This window comes from Oncorhynchus mykiss, chromosome 11, assembly GCF_057628025.1.
Source record: "Oncorhynchus mykiss isolate SJ-2025 chromosome 11, ASM5762802v1, whole genome shotgun sequence".
Taxonomy (NCBI): domain Eukaryota; kingdom Metazoa; phylum Chordata; class Actinopteri; order Salmoniformes; family Salmonidae; genus Oncorhynchus; species Oncorhynchus mykiss.
In genome coordinates this window covers 65,293,232-65,302,815 of record NC_143032.1, presented here as the reverse complement: position 1 = coordinate 65,302,815, position 9,584 = coordinate 65,293,232, and the positions used below count along the sequence as shown (strand labels likewise).

Sequence of the window (9,584 nt, the reverse complement as noted above, 5' to 3'; positions counted from 1 at the left end):
TATTCTAGGCTGCAGGTGTGGCCAGGTTACTCAATGTGCAGAATGCACACTGGCAGAAGCCTGTACCTCCAGGTGGATGTGTCCCACAAAGTGCTATGAAACGACTCTGTCCTTGACTGCATGTGAGTTCAACCTAACCACTTAGAAGAATGGTTACATTACGTCACTGACTAACTTGTCTAATACTCTAAAATATGCATGATAAGATGCAAAGATAAAGATTCCTTCAACATGGCCGACTACAGGTAAGGCCGGGTCTGAAGTTGCCCATTCATTCATTCTCAAGCAGGCAACTAATCTATGTTTTTTAACAGAGCCGTGTGTGTTATTCAAGTGCATTTCCTATGTGTGTATTACAACCTTTTTCCTGTAATATGAACAGCAAAAACTACGGCATCACCATAAAAGATATGGCTCAACCCATTCTTATCCATCCACCCAAAAAGAGGTCCAAGCAAGGGGGAAAGATACAAATATTCCGCAGGACACGTTTGCTGACGTTAACACACCCAACAACCCTGAAACAGAAGGCCACGTTATGGGGCGAGTCAGTGTTGGGATTCATCTCAACATACTCTGTTTTCATAGCTCTTACTGATGTTCTACTATCACACATGCTTTATAAATAGTCGTTTTGAGTTTCTATTGAGGAGTTGGAGACATTCTTCTCCATATAGATACAATACGTTCTATTTAATTTACTGATTTTATCTTACAGCAAGTCATAACCGGCATGATCCTGCTTCTGCCTTAGCTCTCCTTCATGACTGGAATCCCTGACCAAATGAGAACGGACTTCCGAGCCATGACGGTAAAATCATTGTGTCAGCAATGCATTCTATTCCCTGGGGGGTTTTCTGTGACATTTACATTCTGTGACATCCACAGTCCATGAAGGTAGCACAGTGATTTTGATAACGCAGCATTTGATAACACATTAGCTGGTTACTATTGTTTTCTTTCAAATGTTGTGCTTACTTGAGTTTTCCTGCCTCAATTAAATAAATTGAATAATCCAAAAATTGTACACCATAAACCCAGCTGGCAATCCAGACAGGCTGAATGTAGTGCTCCAAGTATTGGGGATGGGGAAACAAATACTATTTGAACCCAGACACGTCAGAGATTAAATGGGAAGGGCAAAGTCAGAGTAATTATATTGTTATAGAATGAAAGTGACGGTTTAACCGTCCCAGGACCTGACAATGCACATCAATGTGAGTGAGTAGTGAGCAGCACACCCACTCCCTGAAGCAGCTCCTGAAGAACATCAACCCAGAGGCCCAGATGGAGTTGGCACACTGGGGGCTGGAGATCAGCCAAGACATCCTGGTGGTGAGGATACACACAGCACAGTTAAAAAAATCAACATTTGACGGAAATTTGTTGTGTAGCTGAAGTCACACATAAAATGAACAGTCATTTATCTGGTGGTGAGACTCCACACAGATCATTAGACATGCTCACTCACACATTACTCTTAAAAAATGTTTGGATGCTGGATCGTCGTTTGTGAAATCCATCAAGTGAAATGGACAGCAATAGGTCAATCATGTGTTAAATTAAATGCACAATTAATTAGAGCCCGACTGATATTATCTGCAGATGTTAGCCTTTCACAGAAACATTTGTATCAGTCTTTATTCCACCATTTAAAGCACCGATATTGTGTACATAGAATTAACAAATACGTGTGCTCATTTGCAGTTATTTTTTATAATGTTTCAATGGTTGCCTGAAGAGGGCGCTCTGAGCTGCTCATTGAACATCATTCAGCCTTTCACTCAATCTGTCCAATTTATTACCTTTTCGCCTCTAAAATGTAAATAAAACACTATAAAGAGTTTATATAATGTGTCATTACATACATATTTGACGGTTTGTGTCGAATTTGAATCGGGTTTTAGGGCGTTGCTAAAGTGATCTTCAGAAGTAAACAGAGGCTTTGAGAGTCATGATCGCATGCAATGATGACGCAAAAAAACACTAGGTATCCCCCCTTACCCCGTCACTGTCCATTTATTGTTTTTAACGATGAGAAGTGCTACACCTGGTGGACAGAGATTGTAAGACAGAAATAGTTTCTTTATGCGTGCTGTACGTTACGACATGACACGTCACGATGTAACGGAGGGTCAGTTTTTTTCAACGTTTCTCCAAAACTATAGAGCCATTACCATGTCGATCAACGCTTGAATAGAAATGTAGTTCACACCCCAGATTTTGAAGTCAACACTGTCCCATAAATTTTTCTTTGCAGCCTCGTTTGAATGTCGCGGTTGCGCACATTTGTACGGAATGGGGTGAGTTAACGTTAGCTAACCAGCAATGTAATTAAGCTCTATCTTGCCAGAAAGGTAGTTAGCCTAGCTAGCTAGCAAGCAATCTGTGCTACATATGTGCAAACACTGGACTGGCGCCAAAGTCAACACTGACTCATCCTTCATACAAAAATAACACTGTTACTGTCTAGGGCTATTATGTTAGTGGGCTTAGTTAGTTGGCACAGTGTTCATGTTGTCATGCTGAGTCACGTGGTTGCTAAGCTTATCGTCAAGCAATCCCTCAAAATCAGGGTATGAATCGAGAAACCAGCCTATTTTCCATGAAAGTACGTGATGTAACAATTTCAAAGCTATGCGATATTACAGAGAACAAGTTAATTGTCTCAAATCTCTGAAAATATTTACTTTTTACTTGTTGACGAAATTCATGCTAATGTTGTTTTTTTGAGCTGGCACACAATTGACTCCTCCCATACATTCCCATGAAGGACAGCTCTTCTTGTCCTAGAATCGCCCAGAATGCACCATGCGGTCCATTGACAATGCATGGGAACATACACAATGGGAACGATTCCAATGGAGTTTACAATCTCCTGAAAATTATCTATGAACAAGCTCTCATTGCACGGTTGTCATAAATTGTTTCTTTACATGACATTTGACTGTTGTAAAGCACTGTAGTGTAGTCTTAAAATCTGGGGAGGGGCCAGCTGAGTGTGTTAAACGCTCTACAGCAAAGCTTTCTCAGTGTCCAACAAGCTTTCTCTGCCCTTAACCTTGAACACCTCCAAAACAAAGGTCATATGGTTTGGTAAGAAGAATCTCCCCACAGGTGTGATTACTACCACTGAGGGTATAGAGCTTGAGGTAGTCACCTCATACAAGTACTTGGGAGTATGGCTAGACGGTACACTGTCCTTCTCTCAACACATATCAAAGCTGCAGGCTAAAGTTAAATCTAGACTTGGTTTCCTCTATCGTAATCGCTCCTCTTTCACCCCAGCTGCCAAACTAACACTGATTCAGATGACCATCCTACCCATGCTAGATTACGGAGAAGTAATTTATAGATCAGCGGGTAAGAGTGCTCTCGAGCGGCTAGATGTTCTTTACCATTCGGCCATCACTGCACTCTACAATCGTCTGTAAATTGGTAATCTCTGTATACCCGTCGCAAGACCCACTGGTGGATGCTTATTTATTAAACCCTCTTAGGCCTCATTCCCCCCTATCTGAGATGTCTACTGCAGCCCTTATCCTCCACATACAACACCCGTTCTGCCAGTCATATTCTGTTAAAGTTCCCCAAGGCACACACATCCCTGACAGTTGTGGTTACTTCATGTGATGTATTGTTGTCTCTACCTTCTTACCCTTTGATGTTGTCTGTGCCCAATAATGTTTTGACCATGTTTTGTGCTGTGGCCATGCTGTCATGTGTTGCTGCCATGCTGTCATGTGTTGCTGCCATGCTGTCATGTGTTGCGGCCATGCTGTCATGTGTTGCTGCCATGCTGTCATGTGTTGCGGCCATGCTGTCATGTGTTGCGGCCATGCTGTCATGTGTTGCGGCCATGCTGTCATGTGTTGCTGCCATGCTGCCATGTGTTGCTGCCATGCTGCCATGTGTTGTGGCCATGCTGTCATGTGTTGCTGCCATGCTGTCGTGTGTTGCGGCCATGCTGTCATGTGTTGCTGCCATGCTGTCATCAAATCAAATCAAATTGATTTATATAGCCCTTTGTACATCAGCTGATATCTCAAAGTGTTGTACAGAAACCCAGCCTAAAACCCCAAACAGCAAGCAATGCAGGTGTAGAAGCACGGTGGCTAGGAAAAACTCCCTAGAAAGGCCAAAACCTAGGAAGAAACCTAGAGAGGAACCAGGCTATGTGGGGTGGCCAGTCCTCTTCTGGCTGTGCCAGGTGGAGATTATAACAGGAAAATAAAAGAGAGCCTCACACTCTTGGAGCTCAGATGCAAAAATGTAATACCAACGTTTTGACAGCCAAGCTGTCTTCATCAGGGTATAATCACAAACACTGCAGGATGACTCAGACACAGGTGTCTGTAATCATGGCCAGGAGTGGCCTAATATCATTGGTCAATAATCAAATATTAAAATGTCATACAAAGAACAGCATACAAACAAATGGATAGCATACGATCATAGATTAATTTGACTATGCAAGTTTACACACAATTACAATGGCAAAGTCACAATAATCACAAGAATGGCTTCAGATCAAAGTCTACGTTGAGACCGAAGGGCGCAAGGGTCTTTAAATTAAAGATCCAGGCAGCCTCTCATTTTAACAATAAATTATCAAGGTCACCCCCTCTCCTAGGGAGGGTGACATGTTCGATGCCAATATAAGCAGAGACGAAATCGAGTGGCCTGCCTCCAAGAAGTGGGCCGCAACTGGATAAGTAAAGTTTTTACACCTAATGGTGCTACGATGCTCTGAGATACGTACTTTTAATTCGCGCTTTGTTTTACCTACATAATTTTTACCACAAGGACAAGTTATAAGATAAATAACTGCCTTAGTGGAGCACGTAATAACACCTTTTATTGGGATCGATTTCCCTGTTTGTGGGTGTTTGAAGGATCTACATTTATAAGTGACATTGCATTGAGCACAGCCATTACATTTGTAATTTCCATCCAGTAGGGGCGCAAATAGACGTTGTTCAGGAATATCTTGGGGTGGTAAATCAGAGTTTACCAATTGGTCTCTGAGATTTCTAATAATAACAGAACATGGCCAAGATGTTCAAATGTTCATAAATGACCAGCATGGTCAAATAATAATAATCACAGGCAGAACAGTTGAAACTGGAGCAGCAGCACGGCCAGGTGGACTGGGGACAGCAAGTAGTCATCATGTCAGGTAGTCCTGAGGCATGGTCCTAGGGCTCAGGTCCTCAGAGAGAAAGAAAGAGAGAATTAGAGAGAGCATACTTAAATTCACACAGGACACCGGATAGGACAGGAGAAGTACTCCAGATATAACAAACTGACCCTAGCTACTACTGCAGCATAGATAATGGAGGCTGAGACAGGAGGGGTCAGGAGACACTGTGGCCCCATCCGATGACACCCCCGGACAGGGCCAAACAGGAAGGATATAACCCCACCCACTTTGCCAAAGCACAGCCCCCACACCACTAGAGGGATATCTTCAACCACCAACTTACCATCCTGAGACAAGGCCGAGTATAGCCCACAAAGATCTCCGCCACGGCACAACCCAGGGGGGGGGGGGGGCGCCAACCCAGACAGGAGGATCACATCAGTGACTCAACCCACTCAAGTGACGCACCCCTCCTAGGGACGGTATGAAAGAGCCCCAGTAAGCTAGTGACTCAGCCCCTGTAATAGGGTTAGAGGCAGAGAATCCCAGTGGAAAGAGGGGAACCGGCCAGGCAGAGACAGCAAGGGCGGTTCGTTGCTCCAGAGCCTTTCTGTTCACCTTCACACTCCTGGGCCAGACTACACTCAATCATATGACTCACTGAAGAGATGAGTCTTCAGTAAAGACTTAAAGGTTGAGTCCGAGTTTGCGTCTCTCACATGGGTAGGCAGACCATTCCATAAAAATGGAGCTCTATAGAAGAAAGCCCTGCCTCCAGCTGTTTGCTTAGAAATTCTAGGAACAATTAGGAGGCCTGCGTCTTGTGACCGTAGTGTACGTGTAGGTATGTACGGCAGGACCAAATCAGAGAGATAGGTAGGGGAAAGCCCATGTAATGCTTTGTAGGTTAGCAGTAAAACCTTGAAATCAGCCCTTGCCTTGACAGGAAGCCAGTGTAGGGAGGCTAGCACTGGAGTAATATGATCAATTTTTTTGGTTCTAGTCAGGATTCTAGCAGCCGTATTTAGCACTAACTGAAGTTTATTTAGTGCTTTATCCGGGTAGCCGGAAAGTAGAGCATTGCAGTAGTCTAACCTAGAAGTGACAAAAGCATGGATACATTTTTCTGCATCATTTTTGGACAGAAAGTTTCAGATTTTTGCAATGTTACGTAGATGGGGAAAAACGTTCTTGATATGTTCTTCATGTGTTTCCTGCCATGCTGTCATGTGTTTCCTGCCATGCTGTCATGTGTTGCGGCCATGCTTTCATGTGTTGCGGCCATGCTGTCATGTGTTGCGGCCATGCTGTCATGTGTTGCGGCCATGCTGTCATGTGTTGCTGCCATGCTATCATGTTGCTGTCGTGTTGCTGCCATGCTATCGTGTTGCTGCCATGCTAGGCTGTCGTCTTAGGTATCTCGTTATGTAGTGTTGTGGTGATGTGTGTTTTAATAAAAAGTGCAGTTTCAGATTTACTTTGAGACTAAGTTTAATTCATTCAGCCCTTGTTTATTAGTGTGCTTGTAGTGCTTCAGCACAAACACTTCTGCATTCTTATCTACTGCCATAGACAAATCTGTATGTTTTACTTAAGGTATTTTTTTATTTTTTTTAATATGTTTTGTATTTATAGAGGATATAGTTGCTTTTTGGTGGTGATCATGTTAACCACAAATAAAATGTTCTTAAATTGTAATATTTAGTTAAGAAATCATCATTTGGAGTATCAGTTAATCCTTTTGAGGCACAATGTGAACAAAAATTTCTGATTTTTAATTCCACATATTGGTAATAGGTAACTTTTGCCTCCCTAAAATCGCTAATCGGACCCAAAAATCCTATATCGGTCGGCCTCTACAAACGCTATGTTTAGGTTTATTAGGCTCGTCCTGTGTGCAGAAAGCCTACCAACACAGCTCCCAGGGGCCACGTTGAAGCTAAGTTTAGCTTTCGAAAAATAACTTAGAACAAACGGCTTTTCCTTCAAAGTTTAACCACAAGAGGATGCCATAAATTGTCTCAAAGCTGCTTTTAAAAGTTGAGTAATAAAATACATTCCCCCAAGAGTAAATCTCAGTTGTAATAAAAACATTTGGCAGTGACCTGCTGGCAGCTCCTAATGGGTTAGAATAGTTCAAGTCTTCTAAAATTCCTGCCGAGTTAAACGGACTCAAGGGTAAAGAATATTTAACGTGCTCTTACTACTTTGATTGAGGTCAGAGTATGTATCCACTACTCCCCGGTTTTACAAGCACTTGTAAAAGGACTTTTTCTTCTTCTTCTTTCTCCCCCCTTGAGATGTTCCATGCATACAGGCTCACATACCTTTCTTTGTGTAACTATAAAAAGTACTATGAACTATTCTGTTGGTTCATCTAGGTTACAGGAAGAATTCTTCCCCTGGAGACCGTCTGTCTACAGTCAGCGTCCTTTGTCACCGAAGCTGATGTCAGCTGGTCAGGGAGGTTGTCAGGGATGCTTCAATCAGCTTTGTGAGTCACCGGGTCAAAGGGTCAAGTACAGCCCACTGATGTCAGGGGAATGACTAACTTACTATAGCTTGGGCGACATTATGATTGCATCCTATAGCTGTCACGTTCTGACCTTAGTTCCTTTGTTTTGTCTTTGTTTTAGTATGGTCAGGGCGTGAGTTGGGTGGGCAGTCTTATGTGTTTTTCTATGTTGGGGTTTTGAGTTTGGCCTAGTATGGTTCTCAATCGGAGGCAGCTGTCAATCGTTGTTCCTGATTGAGAATCATACTTCGGTAGCCTGGGTTTCACTTTTGAGTTGTGGGTGTTTGGTCCACACAGTACAGTTTCGGTTTTCGTTCATTCATTTTATTGTTTTGTATTTCAGTGTTCAGTTCGTTTCATTAAATATTACATCATGAACACTTACCACGCTGCGCTTTGGTCCGATCCTTCTTCCACCTCTGAATGCCGTTACAATAGCGACGATAATTGACAGCCATCATCAATCGTGATGCCACAAAAGATGGTCATAGCCTATATTTTCAGTAAATGTGTCAGCAGGGTTTCTGTTTGGCCTATTACCTGGAGAAAAAGTTTTGTTTCAATAATAATATTTTAATTTCTCAATCATTATCATAAAAACTGAATTCAAATTATAATCTTAAAGTTAAATGTCCACTAGTGTGAGATCACCAGCCTCTGCCATATGGACACATTGATACACTGTGATCCATTGGTGGCTAAAGAAATGGACGCATAGAACTCATGGCCTATTTAAGCAATAAGGCACGAGGGGGTGTGGTGTATGGCCAATATACCATGGCTAAGGGCTGTTCTTATGCACGACGCATTGCGGAGTGCCTGGACACAATCCTTAGCCGTGGTATATTGGCCATATACCACAAGCCCCAGAGGTGCCTTATTGCTATTATAAACTGGTTACCAATGTAATTAGAACAGTAAAAAAAAGTAATACCTGTAGTATATTGTGTGATATACCACAGCTGTCAGCCAATCAGCTTTCACGGCTCGAACCACCCAGTTTATAAAAGGCCAATCACTTTTTTCAAATAGCTTACTATGATGAACTATAGTTTAACTCTATTCACAATGGATATAAAAACACTTTCCTACATTTTCATGCGGCAGGCCAGGTAGGCGGTCAATTGGGTCTAGTTATTGTTGTTGTCTTAGACCTACCTAAAGGTTTATGGCAAGAAACAACCTTTTTTGGTTTAAGAAGTCTTTGGAGTGGAGTGACAATATTGCCTGCTTTACAGAAAACATGTTCAGACTGAGTGCTTGTTGCACAGATACACAGGTCTTTTTTGGGCGAAGTTGGCCATGACTGGTAAGTGACAATATCCGCTCCACCTTGCCAGTAGGTTATAGTCTCCTCCGATGTCATCTTCATTGAGGTAGGCTGTGAGCTCTGCGCTGGACCGCTGCAGTCTGTTTTGTGGTTGATTACGGATATTTACGTCCCACTCGGGACTAAGTAAGGATATTTAGTGTTCTATGCAGCCACTTAAAAAAAATATTGAAGAAAAATAAACTGAAATCAGTCTGGCTTTGGACAAAAATAGTTCACTACATAGAGTGAATCTGACTGCTATATTCTCCTCTGGCCTGTTATGTTTGTCTATCAGATCCACATGAACTGCTGGGCCATATTCTACCTGCTTTGCTGAGCAGGCAGAGGAGCTAGTGTCCTGTAAATGAGCACACAAAAAGGATTCAATTGCTTGTTTAGCCTAACGCAAAGGTTAATCTAAAATACATTTAAAAGTTTAATTAAAAAAATAATTTTAATCTCTTCGGCTTTGTAGGCCATCAACATCCGGGCCATCTCCCTGCCCCAAAAGCTGAGAAGCGATGCCCAGAAAATCCTGCTACAGATGAACTGCAAACTGGGGGGAGAACTGTGGACTGTGAACATCCCTCTGTTTAGTATTATAATCTTTACTG

At 42.5% G+C, this 9,584-nt stretch overlaps 1 pseudogene; it reads left to right on the top strand.

The window, feature by feature from the left end:
- The first annotated feature begins 225 nt into the window (after positions 1 to 225).
- On the top strand, positions 226 to 9,307 carry LOC110535092 (piwi-like protein 2; annotated as a pseudogene).
- Positions 9,308 to 9,584: the final 277 nt, after the last annotated feature.